This window comes from Montipora capricornis, chromosome 2 (assembly GCF_036669925.1).
Source record: "Montipora capricornis isolate CH-2021 chromosome 2, ASM3666992v2, whole genome shotgun sequence".
In the NCBI taxonomy this organism is placed as follows: Eukaryota; Metazoa; Cnidaria; class Anthozoa; order Scleractinia; family Acroporidae; genus Montipora; species Montipora capricornis.
Window position 1 is genome coordinate 55,807,162 of NC_090884.1, and position 20,525 is coordinate 55,827,686.

General features: G+C 40.5%; 1 protein-coding gene and 1 long non-coding RNA gene across 3 annotated transcripts in view; both read left to right on the plus strand.

Moving 5' to 3' along the window:
- LOC138028105 (cilia- and flagella-associated protein 77-like) overlaps positions 1 to 20,525 on the plus strand; it is a 405,094-nt gene that overhangs the window by 48,077 nt on the left and 336,492 nt on the right. The gene's annotated exons all lie outside the window — the stretch shown is intronic.
- LOC138027990 (uncharacterized) lies at positions 5,510 to 9,497 on the plus strand. 2 transcript variants are annotated; one of them, XR_011127559.1, is made up of 2 exons: positions 5,510 to 7,848; positions 8,839 to 9,497. It is a non-coding gene; the product is annotated as an uncharacterized lncRNA (long non-coding RNA). The 2 variants fall into 2 exon arrangements; XR_011127565.1 differs by having other exon boundaries at positions 7,197 to 8,224.

Here is a 20,525-nt window from a genome sequence, read left to right on the forward strand (position 1 = left end):
TTGTTGTCCATGTTGTCGTCAAACCCGAAAATTGGTCATTTCACGTTGGTGTTTTGATGAGTACGAGAGAGAAATGACTTACAAAAATGCGTGCCGCACGTGCAGCATGATAATTTCTTCCTCGTTTAGGGCCTGTTTAATTTATAAGAGGCGAGCCAGCCCCGTTGGACGGGCTGGCCCGGTAAAAGGGATATAGTGTTTATATGGACGATTTCAGCCAGGTTTACCGGGATGAATTTTAGGAATTTGTTTACGTGTCTTGTAACCGTCAAAGTCACGCATGGGGTACCTGGTGAATTTTCTTGCTTTGACGTTCGAAACGAAAGGTTCGTTTTAGGGCCAGCAAGTACGGAATGGCATTTTAAAAGAAAAGATGCAAAAGTAATCCTGTTATTATGCAAATCCGACTACGTTTTCAAGGCAACCCACACGACATGAGAATTTTTCATCCCAGCAACCCGGGCTGGACCGTTTATATGAGAATTTTTCAGCCTGACTTGCCGAGATCTCCGTAGCTCAGACCGGGATCTCGGCAAGTGGGCCAGCCCGCCTTCTGATATAAACGAACCGAAATTTTACTAAATAAAAACAGGGATGAGCCGAGATGCCGTAGCAGTCGTCATTTCTTAAACTCCCTATTGGGACGATAAACGGGTTGCCCGCCATTACTGGTGCAGTTCCCCTCAAAAATAGAATTGATCAAAAGCTATTCTCTCCCTTCTTGATTTATAAAACAAGCATCTTGAATTGACATTCGATGCGCGGGCCTTGAATACATGAATTGCACAACCAGAGAAGTGACATAAAATGCGAGGAATTTGATTTGGTCAACAAACAAACTGATGCTAATTGTTGTCAACTTGAGTGTCAATTGGGCAGGTTGTTTTATTTTTTAGCGGACTTGATATTTTGTCACGTACGGCGTAGCATATTTTTCTAAATATCTTAAAATTTTCCAAAATTTTCTAAATGTCTCGGAAACTTCTAAATATCTCCAAAAATATTCAGATATTTCTCTAAAGGCCGAGATGTACTTTATTCCCCTTTATCTCTGAAAACGAGATCATTCACATTTTGATGTATTTCATTGAAACCCGCCACCTTAACTTGGAACAAGACTGGACAAAATACAGCAATACAACCAAGAAAGGAAGAACTTCAAACAAGATCCGCTCCAACAAATTACCTTTCGGTGCTTTAAACAAACTTATGAAAACACATATTATGTCAACTCCACAGAATCAGCCCTAACGTAACGCTGGCGATTCCCAAGCTTATTTTCTTGTCTGGTTCCATCAGTTTCTTCTATGAGTTATGCTATATTCACCGTAGGACATGCCTTCCTTTTAATGCCTCGAAGAGAAGCAAAAAAGTATTTTGCGCATTGCTCTTATCACATTTTGCCGTATTTCTCTATATCGCCAACAGTACAGGAGGGGATTTAGCGATGAATTAAGGAAAAGGAAGAACGTTGTGCTACTATAAGATGCCTTGACTGTGTAACTACCCGCGTTGACCAGCAAGATTATGCTTTCAAAAAGGTGAGGAACACAACACACAACAAAAACAATATAAACGAGGAAAGTATCTAAAGCGTTTTTCTGTTGTCGTAGAAGGCCCGCTCGCACTGAAGGATCACTTGTTTGTTGAAGTTCGCAGATAATCTGGATCTTGTGGTGCCTTACTACTTTGTAGATTCTTGCATATGCCCAAGATGTAAAAAAGAATGCAATGCATTGAACAGCCACTGTTACTATCTTAGAGTGCTTTGGAAGTGAAATAAACGAGAATGCAGCAGCGACGCTCATCACCCACAATAACACCAAAAGTACTGCAACACGCCCTGTCGTGACAAGTTCATGATATCGCAAATGGAGGGAAACCGAAAGCAATCTGTCCAATGTGATAGCTGTTATAGTAAGTAACGATGCACAGGCGAGGAAGAATGCAAAGAAATTAAAAGCAGATAAAATGATCGGACAGAAGAATTCGAAATTGTCATTTCCATCTACTTTCTTGCTTAAAATGGCTGTCATTATAGCAGAACACCAGAATTGCGCGAAAAATCCAACCGCCAGATCTGAAAAGGCGAGGCTTAAGAATAACGTCTTTAAATTTGTTGGAATCGACGACACCTTAAATAGAGCTTGGATTATGAGAATATTTCCAAGGACTGATACGAGGGAGAAAACTAAGTCCAAAGCACAAAGTGCGATCGAGAATTCTCTGTGATGATAAACAAATTGTACCCTACTCGCCAAATCATGCTTACAAAACTGCGAGACGGTCATGTTGATGCATATGCTTAAATCTTCAAACCGACTTTCTTTTTTAAGACACCCTGACTATTTTGCTGCCACATTCAGTGACGGTTTTTCATGAACCATTGATTCGCGTGGTGAATTGCTTGCTTTTAGTTGCTACATTAATTCCGGCCAACTTATTCCATCGAAGGTTGCAGGTGTAAACCATGGATATTGCTTTCAGCAGCTGTCTTCATACGAAATTTAATCCTCTTGTTTTCCTTTCAGTGAATACCAATTAACACTCTATGATGTCGTACCTTGTACCACTATTTTGTTGATGTCAAGTCAGTTTCAAGCCCTGGAACGTTAAAATAAAGTTTGGAAGACGCATGGGAATCCTTGCGAGAATACACCAGATTATTTGACCGCTTGACCTACAGTACTCTCCGAGTTTCTTCCTTAATCGCCTCAAGATTGCAGTGGAGCGTCTCACGGCGAGGACCGTCTTTTTACGGGATTAAAAACAGCGAAAGGAAAGTTACCATGTGATAACGCTTAGTTTGTACGCGCCAACTTGGAATGGGTGCAAAGGAGTCCACACACTGCTGTCTAAGAGTAAGTTGAAGTTTTTTCAGCGTGAGCTCAATTAACTTAGCACCTGAATATTAAATTAAATGCAAATATGAAACCTGTTATCGTTTTTTTTTTTTTTTTTTGACGATCATTGGACAAGATTGAGAATTCATGTAATGTGAGGAATCGGTAGTGTCATCAGCTTCGGCTCTTTATTTACCCAACCGGCCGGGAAAACAGCCTTTTGCGCCGTTGCGTTAACCGTGACGTCTTAAAAACACTTGATGTTGTTTTTTTTGGCTTGAGTGATATGAAACTATCTGGCGTTTAGTTTATAATACATTATTTGTATATAGATATTGATGAAATTCCAGGATTTTTCCTTTTACTAAAAAATCATATCTTTCACCGCGCGCAGTGAACTTCTTTCACATGCGAGGATATAGGTGTTGTCATGGTAACCAACACGATTAGCAAATAAAACGCGAGCTTTCTCTTCATTGTAAGATACTTTTGTGCTTTAATATAATTCTTCTCTGCTACATTAACATTTATTTTGCAAAATTTGACATTATCATGATTTTTTGTTTCATAACTTTCATATCTTGTTTCATGTTACACAACATGCGTGTTTTACCGGTTGGTGACTACTTTTTCATCATTTCGAAAATGAATAAGACAATTTTTTTAAAATCTAGACAATTCATCAATATCTATATAAATTAACAGAACATTACATGGCTGCTTGGGGATACGAATTTTACCTTCTCGTGCCGAAAGTATCTCTCACTCCTTCGCTTCGCTCACTCGTAAGAGATACTTGCAGCACTCGAAGATAAAATTCGTATCCCCGCGCGGCCATGTTATATCCTCTATTTATTCCACTATTACGCTATTTTACCAACGGGAGTTTTTCGATGAAAGAAATCGTTTTCAACACGATGCAAAGCCTGAGAATTTAAGTTGTCATCGCTTGTCACTCATCATTTCGTTTATCCAATGAAATAAAGGACATTTGGCCGAGGCTGACACTTCAGACTAGCGCCCTGAAGGACAGATGATGTTTTTTTAAACACTCTTCCAAACCAAATTGAAACAAAATAACACCTTTTTTGAATGGAATAATAAATCTCTTATTCGATAATTTAACACATAATACTAATGTCTTGCGCACTATTTGCTCATTGCTCGTATTTTTCTTCGCCCCCGCGGGGCTCGGAAAAATACGCAAATCGCAAAATATCCGCGTGTATTATATGTTAAATCATCGAATAAGATGTATGTTCTGTATTTAGCTCTTATTAACCGAACAGGAGGTATGTATGGGAGAATCTTGTCCGAGGTCGTGAGTACATACCGAACGCAGTAAGGTCTGTACACACGACTTTATAGCACTTCCATAAATAAATATTGGTAGAAGAAAATACTCAATGTTTTTGCATTTTATATTGCAACTTTTTCACCGCAAAACATTATCGGTCTTCATCCCGGTCTTGATAGGAAAATTTAGACAGTGCGCAATATAAATTTCAGCCAATCAAATTTGTGAGCTTGATAGTTCCCAGTCTGCTCCTGTCTGGCCTTGTAGCTCAGTCGTGGGTTCAATTCCCACCCTCCTTGTGTGGGCCCATTTCACTTAGTAGGGCTTACGGTCACATACACCTGTTTTCAAAATGGCCGGCATTTTTGTATTCTTTTGTTTCCATGCAAATTGGCCCTTATGGTCTCGCTTTTAAACGTAAAATTCAAAAGAGTATTAAACCTTGAACGAGGCCTTAAGGGCCAATTTGCGTGGAAACAAAAGAATACTATAATGGTGGCCATTTTGGAATAAGGTGTATGGTTTACATGGGTAGAAAACTACCACTTGACATTACCCTCTAATAGTTACGTCTTATGAGACAGAGCCATATCATAAAGTGTGATATAACGTACCAGTGCAATAAATGTGTCGTCCGGGGATAACCTCCGCAGTGTATATAATTCATCATGAATGAACTAAACGTATATAATTGAAGAGACGTAACTGATTAGAGTGTAATGTGAAGTGCTAAGTATATAATTGAAGTGTGAGTTATCGACGACAGGTAAAATTGATCCGCCCACAGTTAAGTTAACTGGACAATTGAAGACACCTGGAAAATTCAGGTGGCACCAACGGGATTCGAACTCATGACCTCTGCGATAACAGCGCAATGTTCTATCCTGACCACTCAGTTGGGAGCAGGTGAATTTCTTGGGCTCATTTGTTCCCGTGAAAGGACTTGATGAATGAAACAAACGTATATTTGAAGAACGGCTTTTGGACGAAATTGATCGGTTTTCAACTGAGTGCAATGCTTTTCCAGCTAAGCTATGAAGCCACCGGCATTTCAGAGGTCATGGGTTCAAATCCCGTTGAAACCACCTGTACTTCTCAGTTAGGTGTCTATAAAAAGACAACTACTTAAATTGTCCAATTACGAGCAAGGTTCACGGAGGTTCGCAAATGATGTGGCTTTAGCTTTGCGTGAAAAAATCTTGGCTGGGATGGATTTTCGAGTCGCAAACCGCCTCTGAGCTGACAACGGTCGGAATCGTAGTGTGCAGCCTTGACTTCGTCTTAGAACATTGAAAACACTGAAAACACAGAATTCCCGAAACGGTGTAATAAGCTCCAAAAGGCACAAGAATACACCAGAGGTGAGTCATTTTTATTCACTTTATTGAATGAAAGTTTAATTGAGTATTTTTTAGGCTTTATAATCGACGGTATTTGATTTCCCATACAAAGTCTTATAACGCGTTTAAATTCTCAACGGCTGTCTGTAGTGACACGAGCTTGGGCTGCCTATGATTCAAGATGCTTGTTTTATAAATCAAGAAAGAAGAGAATAGCTTTTGATCAATTGTATTTTCGAGGGGGACTGAACACCTGTGGCAAAATGATTAAACGCGAGTAAAACTGAGCGAGACAGTGGCCGCTGAAAGTATCGAGGATCTGGGTCTACAGGCGAATCTTTCACTCAGCCCCAGCACAGGAATTCTTGTTCCTCGCATGTCGCTAAAACTTCACCCAGTTCCCGAAGTTGTGAAGAGTAACTCGCTCAGAGACCCACTTGCGAATGATTAGCAAAATGAAGCACATCTACAACAAGCAGTTTGAGTAGCCAATATAATCCACCAGAAAATTATGGCTACAGAAACTGACAACAGGAGACATTAGGGAGTTTAACAAAATAAGAAGGCTACGGCGACGAAAACGTTACTTCAAACTATTAGCTTGAGCTATCCTAAGTGCTAAGTGTTTCAAGGCGTTTCCATCTTGTTTATGTTGTATAAGATAGGCGAAGTATTCGATAACCAGAATCGTACGAACGGATTTGAAAAAAGGAGAAAGAACAAAAGATTCACTGTTTGTTGTCCATGTTGTCGTCAAACCTGAAAATTGGTCATTTCACGTTGGTGTTTTGATGAGTACGAGACAGAAATGCCTTACAAAAATGCGTGCCGCACGTGCAGCATGATAATTTCTTCCTCGTTTAGGGCCTGTTTAATTTATAAGAGGCGAGCCAGCCCTGTTGGACGGGCTGTCCCGGTAAAAGGGATGAAGTGTTTATATGGACGATTTCAGCCAGGTTTACCGGGATGAATTTTAGGAATTCGTTTACCGTGTCTTGTAACCGTCAAAGTCACGCATGGGGTACCTGGTGAATTTTCTTGCTTTGACGTTCGAAACGAAAGGTTCGTTTTAGCGCCAGCAAGTACGGAATGGCATTTTAAAAGAAAAGATGCAAAAGTAATCCTGTTATTATGCAAATCCGACTACGTTTTCAAGGCAACCCACACGTCATGAGAATTCTTCATCCCAGCAAACCGGGCTGGACCGTTTATATGAGAATTTTTCAGCCTGGCTTGCCGAGATCTCCGTAGCTCAGACCGGGATCTCGGCAAGTGGGCCAGCCCGCCTTCTGATATAAACGAACCGAAATTTTACTAAATAAAAACAGGCATGAGCCGAGATCTTGGCAAAGCGGGCCTAGCCGGACTGGCCCGCCTCATATATTAAAATAGGTGATATTACTGTTTTTTGGTGTTGTCGTTGCCGTAGCAGTCGTCATTTCTTAAACTCCCTATTGGGACGATAAACGGGTTGCCCGCCATTACTGGTGCAGTTCCCCTCGAAAATAGAATTGATCAAAAGCTATTCTCTCCCTTCTTGATTTATAAAACAAGCATCTTGAATTGAAATTATCGAGCTTGACATTCGATGCGCGGGCCTTGAATACATGAATTGCACAACCAGAGAAGTGACATAACTTGCGAGGAATTTGATTTGGTCAACAAACAAACTGATGCTAATTGTTGTCAACTTGAGTGTCAATTGTGCAGGTTGTTTTATTTTTTAGCGGACTTGATATTTTGTCACGTACGGCGTAGCATATTTTTCTAAATATCTTAAAATTTTCCAAAATTTTCTAAATGTCTCGGAATCTTCTAAATATCTCAAAAATATTCAGATATTTCTGTAAAGGCCGAGATGTACTTTATTCCCCTTTATCTCTGAAAACGAGATCATTCACATTTTGATGTATTTCATTGAAACCCGCCACCTTAACTTGGAACAAGACTGGACAAAATACAGCAATGCAACCAAGAAAGGAAGAACTTCAAACAAGATCCGCTCCAACAAATTACCTTTCGGTGCTTTAAACAAACTTATGAAAACACATATGTCAACTCCACAGAATCAGCCCTAACGTAACGCTGGCGATTCCCAAGCTTCTTTTCTTGTCTTATTCCATCAGTTTCTTCTATGAGTTATGCTATATTCACCGTAGGACATGTCTTCCTTCTAATGCCTCGAAGAGAAGCAAAAAAGTATTTTGCGCATTGCTCTTATCACATTTTGCCGTATTTCTCTATATCGCCAACAGTACAGGAGGGGATTTAGCGATGAATTAAGAAAAAGGAAGAACGTTGTGCTACTATAAGATGCCTTGACTGTGTAACTACCCGCGTTGACCAGCAAGATTATGCTTTCAAAAAGGTGAGGAAGACAACACACAACAAAAACAATATAAACGAGGAAAGTATCTAGAGCGTTTTTCTGTTGTCGGAGAAGGCCCGCTCGCACTGAAGGATCACTTGTTTGTTGAAGTTCGCAGATAATCTGGATCTTGTGGTGCCTTACGACTTTGTAAATTCTTGCATATGCCCAAGATGTAAAAAGGAATGCAATGCATTGAACAGCCACTGTTACTATCTTAGAGTGCTTTGGAAGTGAAATAAATGTGAATGCAGCAGGGACGCTCATCACACACAATAACACCAAAAGTACTGCAACACGCCCTGTGGTGACAAGTTCATGATATCGCAAATGGAGGGAAACCGAAAGCAATCTGTCCATTGTGATAGCTGTTATAGTAAATAACGATGCACAGGCGAGGAAAAAAGCAAAGAAATTAAAAGCAGATAACATGATCGGACAGAAAAATTCGAAATTGTCATTTCCATCTACTTTCTTGCTTAAAATGGCTGTCATTATAGCAGAACACCAGAATTGCGCGAAAAATCCTACCGCCAGATCTGAAAAGGCGAGGCTAAAGAATAACGTCTTTAAATTTGTTGGAATCGACGACACCTTAAATAGAGCTTGGATTATGAGAATATTTCCAAGGACTGATACGAGGGAGAAAACTAAGTCCAAAGCACAAAGTGCGATCGAGAATTCTCTGTGATGATAAACAAATTGTACCCTACTCGCCAAATCATGCTTACAAAACTGCGAGACGGTCATGTTGATGCATATGCTTAAATCTTCAAACCGACTTTCTTTTTTAAGACACCCTGACTATTTTGCTGCCACATTCAGTGACGGTTTTTCATGAACCATTGATTCGCGTGGTGAATTGCTTGCTTTTAGTTGCTACATTAATTCCTGCGAACTTATTCCATCGAAGGTTGTAGGTGTAAACCATGAATATTGCTTTCAGCAGCTGTCTTCATACGAAATTTAATCCTCTTGTTTTCCTTTCAGTGAATACCAATTAACACTCTATGATGTCGTACCTTGTACCACTATTTTGTTGATGTCAAGTCAGTTTCAAGCCCTGGAATGTTAAAATAAAGTTTGGAAGACGCATGGGAATCCTTGCGAGAAAAGAACCGATTATTTGTCCACTTGACCTACAGCACTCTTCGAGTTTCTTCCTTTATCGCCTCAAGATTGCAGTGGAGCGTCTCACGGCAAGGACCGTCTTTTTACGGGATTAAAAAAAGCGAAATGAAAGTTACCATGTGATAACGCTTAGTTTGTACGCGCCGATTTGGAATGGATGTAAGGAGCCCACACACTGCTGTCTTAGACTAAGTTGACGTTTTTTCAGCGTGAGCTCAATTAACTTAGCACCTGAATATTAAATTAAATGCAAATATGAAACCTGTTACAGCACTCTTCGAGTTTCTTCCTTTATCGCCTCAAGATTGCAGTGGAGCGTCTCACGGCAAGGACCGTCTTTTTACGGGATTAAAAAAAGCGAAATGAAAGTTACCATGTGATAACGCTTAGTTTGTACGCGCCGATTTGGAATGGATGTAAGGAGCCCACACACTGCTGTCTTAGACTAAGTTGACGTTTTTTCAGCGTGAGCTCAATTAACTTAGCACCTGAATATTAAATTAAATGCAAATATGAAACCTGTTATCGTTTCTTTTCTTTTTTTGACGATCATTGGACAAGATTGAGAATTCATGTAATGTGAGGAATCGGTGGTGTCATCAGCTTCGGCTCTTTATTTACCCAACCGGCCGGGAAAACAACCTCTTGCGCCGTTGCGTTAACCATGACGTCTTAAAAACACGTGATGTTTTTTTGGCTCGAATGATATCAAACTATCTAGCGTTCAGTTTATAATACATTATTATTATATAGATATTGATGAAATTCCAGGATTTCTCCTTTTACTAAAAAATCATATCTTTCACCGCGCGCAGTGAACTTCTTTCACATGCGAGGATATAGGTGTTGTCATGGTAAAACACGATTAGCCAATAAAACGCAAGCTTTCTCTTCATTGTAAGATACTTTTGTGCTTTAATATAATTCTTCTCTACTACATTAACATTTTTATTGCAAAATTTGACATTATCATGATTTTTTGTTTCATAACTTTCAAATCTTGTTTCATGTTACACAACATGCGTGTTTTACCGGTTGGTGACTACTTTTTCATCATTTCGAAAATGAATAAAACAATTTTTTTAAAATCTAGACAATTCATCAATATCTATATAAATTAACAGAACATTACATGGCTGCTTGGGGATACGAATTTTACCTTCTCGTGCCGAAAGTATCTCTCACTCCTTCGCTTCGCTCACTCGTAAGAGATACTTGCAGCACTCGAAGATAAAATTCGTATCCCCGCGCGGCCATGTTATATCCTCTATTTATTCCACTATTACGCTATTTTACCAACGGGAGTTTTTCGATGAAAGAAATCGTTTTCAACACGATGCAAAGCCTGAGAATTTAAGTTGTCATCGCTTGTCACTCATCATTTCGTTTATCCAATGAAATAAAGGACATTTGGCCGAGGCTGACACTTCAGACTAGCGCCCTGAAGGACAGATGATGTTTTTTTAAACACTCTTACCAAACCAAATTGAAACAAAATAACACCTTTTTTGAATGGAATAATAAATCTCTTATTCGATAATTTAACACATAATACTAATGTCTTGCGCACTATTTGCTCATTGCTCGTATTTTTCTTCGCCCCCGCGGGGCTCGGAAAAATACGCAAATCGCAAAATATCCGCGTGTATTATATGTTAAATCATTGAATAAGATGTATGTTCTGTATTTAGCTCTTATTAACCGAACAGGAGGTATGTATGGGAGAATCTTGTCCGAGGTCGTGAGTACATACCGAACGCAGTGAGGTCTGTACACACGACTTTATAGCACTTCCATAAATAAATATTGGTAGAAGAAAATACTCAATGTTTTTGCATTTTATATTGCAACTTTTTCACCGCAAAACATTATCGGTCTTCATCCCGGTCTTGATAGGAAAATTTAGACAGTGCGCAATATCAATTTCAGTCAATCAAATTTGTGAGCTTGGTAGTTCCCAGTCTGCTCCTGTCTGGCCTTGTAGCTCAGTCGTGGGTTCAATTCCCACCCTCCTTGTGTGGGCCCATTTCACTTAGTAGGGCTTACGGTCACATACACCTGTTTTCAAAATGGCCGGCATTTTTGTATTCTTTTGTTTCCATGCAAATTGGCCCTTATGGTCTCGCTTTTAAACGTAAAATTCAAAAGAGTATTAAACCTTGAACGAGGCCTTAAGGGCCAATTTGCGTGGAAACAAAAGAATACTATAATGGTGGCCATTTTGGAATAAGGTGTATGGTTTACATGGGTAGAAAACTACCACTTGACATTACCCTCTAATAGTTACGTCTTATGAGACAGAGCCATATCATAAAGTGTGATATAACGTACCAGTGCAATAAATGTGTCGTCCGGGGACAACCTCCGCGGTGTATATAATTCATCATGAATGAACTAAACGTATATAATTGAAGAGACGTAACTGATTAGAGTGTAATGTGAAGTGCTAAGTATATAATTGAAGTGTGAGTTATCGACGACAGGTAAAATTGATCCTCCCACAGTTAAGTTAACTGGACAATTGAAGACACCTGGAAAATTCAGGTGGCACCAACGGGATTCGAACTCATGACCTCTGCGATAACAGCGCAATGTTCTACCCTGGCCACTCAGTTGGGAGCAGGTGAATTTCTTGGGCTCATTTGTTCCCGTGAAAGGACTTGATGAATGAAACAAACGTATATTTGAAGAACGGCTTTTGGACGAAATTGATCGGTTTTCAACTGAGTGCAATGCTTTTTCAGCTAAGCTATGAAGCCACCGGCATTTCAGAGGTCATGGGTTCAAATCCCGTTGAAACCACCTGTACTTCACAGTTAGGTGTCTATAAAAAGACAACTACTTAAATTGTCCAATTACGAGCAAGGATCTCTTCTGCTTTTCATAATTCATCATGGATGAAATGATATATGAATTGGATCATATATGAACTGCGGATATGAAATCAAGTGAAGCTTGGTATATGATCCAATTCATATATCATTTCATCGTTGATTCATTCCTCACGGAAACATTAAAACCCACAAATGACCAGCTCCCAACGTCAGTGGCTTCCTAGCTCAATTGATTAGAGCGTCGCACCGGTATCGCGAGGTCACGGGTACAAATCCCGTTGAAGTCCTGAATTTTTCAGGCATATCTACGCAATTGCAAAAATTGCGTTCAAAACTGCGAGGATCATAACTTCACTTGATATTTCATCATGTGTCGTACAAAAATGAAATATCAATGAAAGAAAAATTTTCAGGATTCTTTTCAGAGATTTCAACGACCTATGAAGCCAAAGTGGCGTGGCGTCATTAATTAAAAATACGAGACTTTGGCCGTTTTTCAAAACCTTTTAATCATAACGTAAAAAAAGGGCCAACAAGGGCCCCCTTCTCCCACGCCACCCAACACAATGTTGTTCTCGAAGACTCGCAAATGACCGATCCGTATTTCGACATTGCTTTGGGGAGAGGAGTACATAACATTCAGATTTACTTCCAGCCTCTAAACCCTCAAAACCGGGATACTCCCCAATTTTTCTAAACTGCTAGAATTTGACAATTGTTTTTCCTGACAATTTATCTGTATTTGGAACATTTGTTGCACAGACGTTAACAATATAACAAAACAAAGTAAGATAACGTCTTCTCAACAAGTTTTTATCAAAAGAAACTAGAGCTATAAATTGAGAGACAACGAAAATTTACCAAACAATGTACGCGTGCTGTTGTGACTCTAAGCCATGCTAACACCAATTGATGTATTTTACATAATATGCTAATTGTGTGATTACATCAGTTCAATTCTGACTGGATACTACATTCCTCCTTTCCTTGCCGAGATCGAGATGCACAAATCAAAGTTCCTTCAATTATGGTAGTCAAGTAAAATCAGTCCATTCAAAAAAGTAACTCAACAATGTTCACATGTGTTTTCGATCCTAAGAATTCATATGATAGTGTTTAAATCTTTTCGGTCTCCGTCGCTCTCTCTGTGGTTTGTTAGATCCTTTCACAGATTTCTCTTTCCCGCTTCTTTCTTCTTTCTCCTGTTTAAAGTTGATTGTTGTTGCTTCCTTGTGTCGGTCTTCTACTGTCTCCAGTTGTGTCTCACTGTTTTGTGTTGACCCCCATCAGGTGCTGTCTCTCTCAGGGTCTTCTCTTTGATGTCCTCCTGTGTGGTTTCTGTTTTTAATTTTTGAGGTTCTGGGTTGCTCGTGTAAATTTCATCTGCCGTGTTGATGACTGCGTTTACTGTAATCGATTCTTGTTCTGATGGACATGCCTAGCATTGCTTCGTATGGTGATATTCCTGTAGCTGGGTGCGGGGTTGCGCTGTATGCAACAAGCCGTCATATCGTGGACTGCATTTTGACTCTCTAGTCTGCCATTACCTTGCGAATGCGCTATTTGTTCGGCACATGCTTAAATTGACTTAAATCTTCAAAACGACTTTCTTTTTTTGGAAACCCTGACTATTTTACTGCCACATTCAGTGACAGTTTTCATGATTTCGCTTAACCACAGAACCGTTAATTAGCGGTGAGTTTGAATTTACTTGCAGTGAGGTTGCAGGTGTTAATATTTGCAAAAGCCGTGCATTGCATTCAGCAGCTGTCTCCATACGTAATTTGAACTTTCGATCTTCTGTTTCTCTTTAATGAATGGTAGGTTACACTCCATGATGTCGTACCATGCACGACTTTTTCGTTGATTTCAAGTCAGTTTCAAAGCCTGGAATCGTTAAAGTTTGGAAAACACAAGGGAATCTTTGCGAGAGAAGACTCGGTTGTTCGTCTCCTTGTCCTATAGTACTTTAAGTGTTTTTTGCCTTTATTGCCAGAAAATTACAACAGAGCATCTTAAGGAAGGACCCTCTTTTGACGGTGTTAAAAACAACGACACAAGTGTTACCATATGATTACGCTCTGTTTGGAAGCGCCGACTTGGAATGGATACAAGGAGCCCACATTGAAAACTGTTACCGTTTTTTTGACGATCATTGGACAAGGTTGAGTTTAGCATCCTTGAGGATTTCGCGTTTGGTCATATCAGAAAACACTGAAACTTCATTCTGTTGAAGGCTGTCACCAGCACAGCCAAGACGTCAATTTCAATTGCGATTTCACGCGTTTTACCCGAAAAAAAATACACTGTCTTTTAACTTTGAGAGTACATGTAATATGAGGAATCATATTACATATTACATATCTCAACCCACTTATGGCGTCGGGTCCGGGAATCGAACCTGGGCCACATTGGTGGAAGGCAAGTGCTCTCACCACTGCGCCATCCCTGCTCTCCAGCAAGTGCGTATAATATATTGGTAAGCAAATTGGTCCTAGAGGTGAGCGGATGAACTTAGTGTAGCTTAGATTTTTCATGAGTATTTTTTAAAACCCCAATGGTTGTTAAGTCTAGGCACTCATTTTAAATGGTTAGCATTAAAGTTGGGGTTAGGCATACTGTGCATGATAACCGACTCTACTTTTCTTTCTCAGAACTTTTTGGAATGACATTGCTCGTTGCTGAATCTCCTATGAAGGGCAGGGGTCAACAATATTCAATTATGTTCAAAGGAATAAAAGAACTGAAACATACATCGATGTATTGGTGATTTTTAATTTGCTTAGTCATTTGCTCTATCTTTTGCTTACTTCGAATTCGTAATAATCAAAAGCAAGTAAAAACGAAACTTTGAAAAGTAAGGAAAAAGGCTTTTGACATGTCAGGAAAAGGGGTTTCATACTCTATTGATTAGAAGCCATTTTGTACGCTCTTTTAAATGTTATTTCTTTTGACTTATCAAATAATTTTTTTTTAAAATTTTGCTGGGTCTTTTTGTAGTGATAAATCCAAACTTTGTGATCATTTTGGAACATTTCCCTTCAACTTCTACAATTAGAGCAAGTTGCAAATTTGGATGAAGGGGCGTTTCCTTTTTAATTTTATTAATTTTCAGTGGCACATAATCCTGAAGTTCGAACTTCTTCATTTTCGTCTTCCCTTTCTGGCGTACGATAACTTCAGATCGCAGACAACTGGCTGTCTACAAATAGCATACTATTTGCGACAGTCCCTTTCACGCTCGCTAATAAGAAACGGAGATATGTTCCCGCGCTTTGTGAGTTGGACGTGAAAAAGGAAGGGGCAAGGCGGAAGGGAGAGGGGAAGCGAAAAGCGCGGAGGCGAACAGAGGAGAGCGCGAAAGGAAGAGACATGACACGTTTGCTGATAACTGAAGGATTCTACCGCGAACTGGGCCGAAATGAAATGCAGAGCTCTTATTTATACTCGCGCTGCAAGGGACTGGCGCGAATAGCATACTATTTGCGACAGTCCCTTTCACGCTCTCTAATAGGAGACGGAGATATGTTCCCGCACTAAGGAGCCCAACGTTAAAGACGGCCTTAAGACCCTAGAAGAACGCCAATACTTAAAACATCACACACATCAGATCCGACACTAAAACTAGAAAAACTCCCAACCAGCCAAAACTCAAACTAAGGCAAAACGCCGGTGGGAAAGGCGACAGTTAAATGAAGGAGGCTGTTCAAGTCAATGTAAGAGTTTGCCAGGGCTTGGGCAGAAGAGTCGTGACGAGATAATAACTCTGAAGGACCTCCAGGACGTAAGACCTGCGCAACTTTTAAATAGTGAGAAGCTGTGGGAGCGAAGCGCCAACCAACATGCTCCATAATGTCTGCAAGCTGACTACCCGAAAGGGCTAAAGTTATGGCCAAGCCGGCTCTAAAGCTGTGCAAAGTTTCTCCTGGGAGGGCGTGAATAAAAATGTCTACAGGCTGCCAGCCCTAGAGTGGGAAAAGGGCAAAACAAAACACAAAGGATAATCGCAGAAGGGAAAAAAGACGCAAGAATCCACCCAAGGGATGGCAGCCTGACCGTCGGTAATCCGACTAAGGTATTAGACACCCTTTCAGGCTACCATTGGAAAGGAAAAAGAAACGACTTGAGAGAAGACGAACAAAAAAAAACCAAACAAACGAAAGGGAGACACCGACATAAAATCGTTATAAACAAATAAAATATGTAAAAAAGAGAAAACAGTGCCAGAAGAAATTACATTATAACAGAAACAAAAGGTGCCGCAAAACGCGGAGGGAACACAAAGACACAACAACTTATAGAACACCAAAATAGAAGCAAAAAGAGGGGAGTCAAGGGCAAAAAACTTGAAGACCAGGAAGTGACAAAAATCTAAGGCGTGCAAAACTAAAACTCGAAAATGGGGACCCGAACTGAACTCCACAAACGTGAGTTCGCGAGACGAGAGACGCAGAAAGAAAACACTGCGAAAAAAACAAAACAAAAACAAAAACAATGAACTAAATAGGCGTCAGGGGAATAGCAATGGGCAAAGGCCAAAAATATGCGCGGCAAAGTAGGAAAACAAAAAAACGTTTGAAAACAATAAGGCCAAATAAGCACGCAGTAGCTAAAGTAAACGGGGTAGAGGAAAGTACTACACAAAACCAATGTTTGCGAGGCGAAGGAAGAACGTATTAAACAAACTAATAAAGTACGCGAGGTAACGGGAAGACAGCGAGAAAAGAACTGACAAAAACCCGTTGAGAGCAAAGATAGCGGAAAGGAAAGAAACAAAGAAATCATACAAGTATCAGGGAAGGGAGGGAATGCACCGCGCAAACCCGACGCTTGCAAGGCCAAATACGTGAGACAAAAAGTTACCATAAAATACAGAGATCAGATAAGCGAACAAAATCCCAAAGGGGCGAAGGAAAGACAGCACTGCCCAACATCATGGTTTGCGAGGCGAAGCACACTCACATAACAAATAAAAACGTGTGCAAGGGAGAGGGGAACCGAAGAGAGAAGCACTACACAAACCCGGTGTTTGCGAGGCGATGCACACTCACATAACAAATAAAACGTGTGCAAACGGGAAGGGAACGGAATAAAGAAGCACTACACCAACCCGGTGTTTGCGAGGCGATGCACACTCACATAACAAATAAAACGTGTGCAATGGAGAGGGGAACCGAAGAGAGAAGCACTACACAAACCCGGTGTTTGCGAGGCGAAGCACACTCACGTAACAAATAAAAACGTGTGCAAGGGAGAGGGGAACCGAAGAGAGAAGCACTACACAAACCCGGTGTTTGCGAGGCGAAGCACACTCACATAACAAATAAAACGTGTGCAAACGGGAAGGGAACGGAATAAAGAAGCACTACACCAACCCGGTGTTTGCGAGGCGATGCACACTCACATAACAAATAAAAACGTGTGCAATGGAGAGGGGAACCGAAGAGAGGAGCACTACACAAACCCGGTGTTTGCGAGGCGAAGCACACTCACATAACAAATAAAACGTGTGCAAACGGGAAGGGAACGGAATAAAGAAGCACTACACCAACCCGGTGTTTGCGAGGCGATGCACACTCACATAACAAATAAAACGTGTGCAATGGAGAGGGGAACCGAAGAGAGAAGCACTACACAAACCCGGTGTTTGCGAGGCGAAGCACACTCACATAACAAATAAAACGTGTGCAAACGGGAAGGGAACGGAATAAAGAAGCACTACACCAACCCGGTGTTTGCGAGGCGATGCACACTCACATAACAAATAAAACGTGTGCAATGGAGAGGGGAACCGAAGAGAGAAGCACTACACAAACCCGGTGTTTGCGAGGCGAAGCACACTCACATAACAAATAAAACGTGTGCAATGGAGAGGGGAACCGAAGAGAGAAGCACTACACAAACCCGGTGTTTGCGAGGCGAAGCACACTCACATAACAAATAAAACGTGTGCAAACGGGAAGGGAACGGAATAAAGAAGCACTACACCAACCCGGTGTTTGCGAGGCGATGCACACTCACATAACAAATAAAACGTGTGCAATGGAGAGGGGAACCGAAGAGAGAAGCACTACACAAACCCGGTGTTTGCGAGGCGAAGCACACTCACATAACAAATAAAACGTGTGCAAGGGAGAGAGGAGCCGAGGAGAGAAGCGCTACGCAAACCCGGTGTTTGCGAGGCGAAGCACACTCAAATAACAAATAAAGCGTGTGCAAGGGAAAAGGGAGCCAAAACGAAAGCACTACATAAACCCGGTGTTTGCGAGGCGAAGCACACTGACATAATAAATAAAAGGTGTGCAAAGGGGGACAAGAACCGAGCAAAATAGCCAAATCGGGCTAAGCGCAACATAGGCGTACAAAAGATAAAATAAAAACGAGGAGACGAAAACTATCGAAAAAATGGTGCCAACAAGCAGCCACGTGGACGACAGAGGGGAGGGAAAGGCCCAAAGGGCGAACACAAGCCAGGGACAAACCAAGCAGTAAAACGAGCAAAAATTATACCGTAAAGGAGCTTGATTTTGCTGAGGATTCTCAATATCAGCTGCGGCAATCGGAGGCACTTGAAACAGGACTTGAGCGGCGGGAACAGCAGCTTCAACTGAATCTTGCGCGTCAGCCATAACATGGTAATGTTGCAAGAGTATTCTAACGCGAACTGGGCCGAAATGAAATGCGGAGCTGTTATTTATACTCGCGCTGCAAGGGACTGGCACGAATAGCGCTTAATAGCGCTGATAAGCGGTATTTAAGTCTAAGCACCCATTTCAAAAAGCACTGATAAACAGTATTTAAGTTTGATAGAAAATAGCTACGAATAGAACAGTTTGTTATCATGACTAGAAATGATGCATTGTTCCTGGTGTGTTTTGCGTAGCAACGTAAATAAACTTCGTACAATATTTGACGATTTGTCCTTCAGAATCAAGAGCCCACCTCTTGCAAACAGTTTTTGCTTTTGTTGAATCGGATGACTCGGAGCATTTTCATTCTTCTTCACATAAATTTAGCCACCCTTTAACTTCTTCATAAAGTTCCATCGGCGGCCATATAACTGCATGGATGAGCTAAAAAGGTTTTAATTCCCCCCCCCCCCCCCGGGGGGGGCGCAGTGGTGAGACCACTATAATGCTATGCTGAGGTGTCGGTTTTTGCGGAATTCATGGTGGTACTGGATGATACGTCAGAGAGCAGAGATGTGGTCAGTGTGACATAAAGTGAGACTTAGAAACCTTTTTAGCTCAATAAAATTTTGGATTTTCAAAGTATCATTGCTCAGAGATTATCTGGTATTAGTATATACTAACACAGTAGATAGCGTTGAATCCGGGCTTTGAATGGTTACTTAAACTCCGAATATCCTTTGTTATTAAATTTTCAATCTCGGATATAATTGCGTTTCTAGCTTTCTGATTGGTACACTCAATCTCGGTTATCAGCTCATATACCATATGACCTAATATGGAAAAATCAAATCAAATCAAATCAAATAACTTTATTTATACACGGTTTTCTCATCAGTACATATTTATGAATTGGAATATTTACAAGACTTATAATACCATGAATCTAAAACTAAAAACTACGAATAAATTAAGTAGTAATTACTTATGAATTAAAACATTTACTACTTATTTAATTACTTACTTAGTTAATTAACATATTTATTACTATGAAATAGTTACAATACCATCTATCTAAAACTAAAACTACAAATAAATTAAGTGAACTGCTTTACGTGAGAGCCGTGTAAATTAAACAATGACGCTAAAAGAAACCGCTGCAGCCAGCGTGAAAGGATTCTAGAGTCCTAGCCTGCCGCACATGAGTTGGCAGACTGTTCCATAACACCGCACCACTATATTTGAACTGTTCTTAAGAAAGTTGGTGCGGGGTAGGGAAACAGCAGCTTTATCTTTAATGTTACGAAGAGAATAATCAGTAACGGCGCTACGCTCAACAAATCTAGATCGAAGATAACCTGGTGCGAGTCCACTCAGAGATTTATATACCATGCAAGCTTTTTGTATCTGACGCTGAGATTCAAGCTTTCTCCAGCTCAACACTTGAAAAAGGTATTCAGTACTAGTGTCAAAAGTAGAAGAGGTCAGGACTCTGGCAGCACGGTTCTGTAGTTTTTGGAGTTTATTGACAAGAGTTTTGTTACAGCTACCCCAAACAACGTTACAATAACTGATCAAAATGAGGTTTCACCAAAGAATTGTAAATAAATAGCAGCGTTTTGTGCGGGAGAAAAGGTCGAATACGCTTCAGGGCCCCAATGCCAGAAGCATATTAAATACTATGTCAGGTTCAAATTTTCAAAGATAGCTTATTATGGAATACAATTTCAACAATCAGTACTTTATTCTCGGCTGACTGATTAGCAAACGACAGCCTTGTGCTCATGAGACAAATAATGTAAACGAAGATTCCCCTATATGACAAACAGTAGTCCACCGTTTTCCGATTCACATGAGCACAATCGAGCGTGGAAATTTTTTATGGTAAACTAGGAGTGGTCAGTTTGTAGACGTGAACAATAAAATGTGAGAATTTAAATGCACTTGTAGAGCGTGAAAACTGTTGTTTCCTTCATTAAAGCATCTTCGTCAGCTATTACGTCAACAACTCCACAGAATCACCCCTAACGCTGGCAATTCCCAACCTTCTTTTCTTGCCTGGTGCCATTAGTTTCTTCATTGA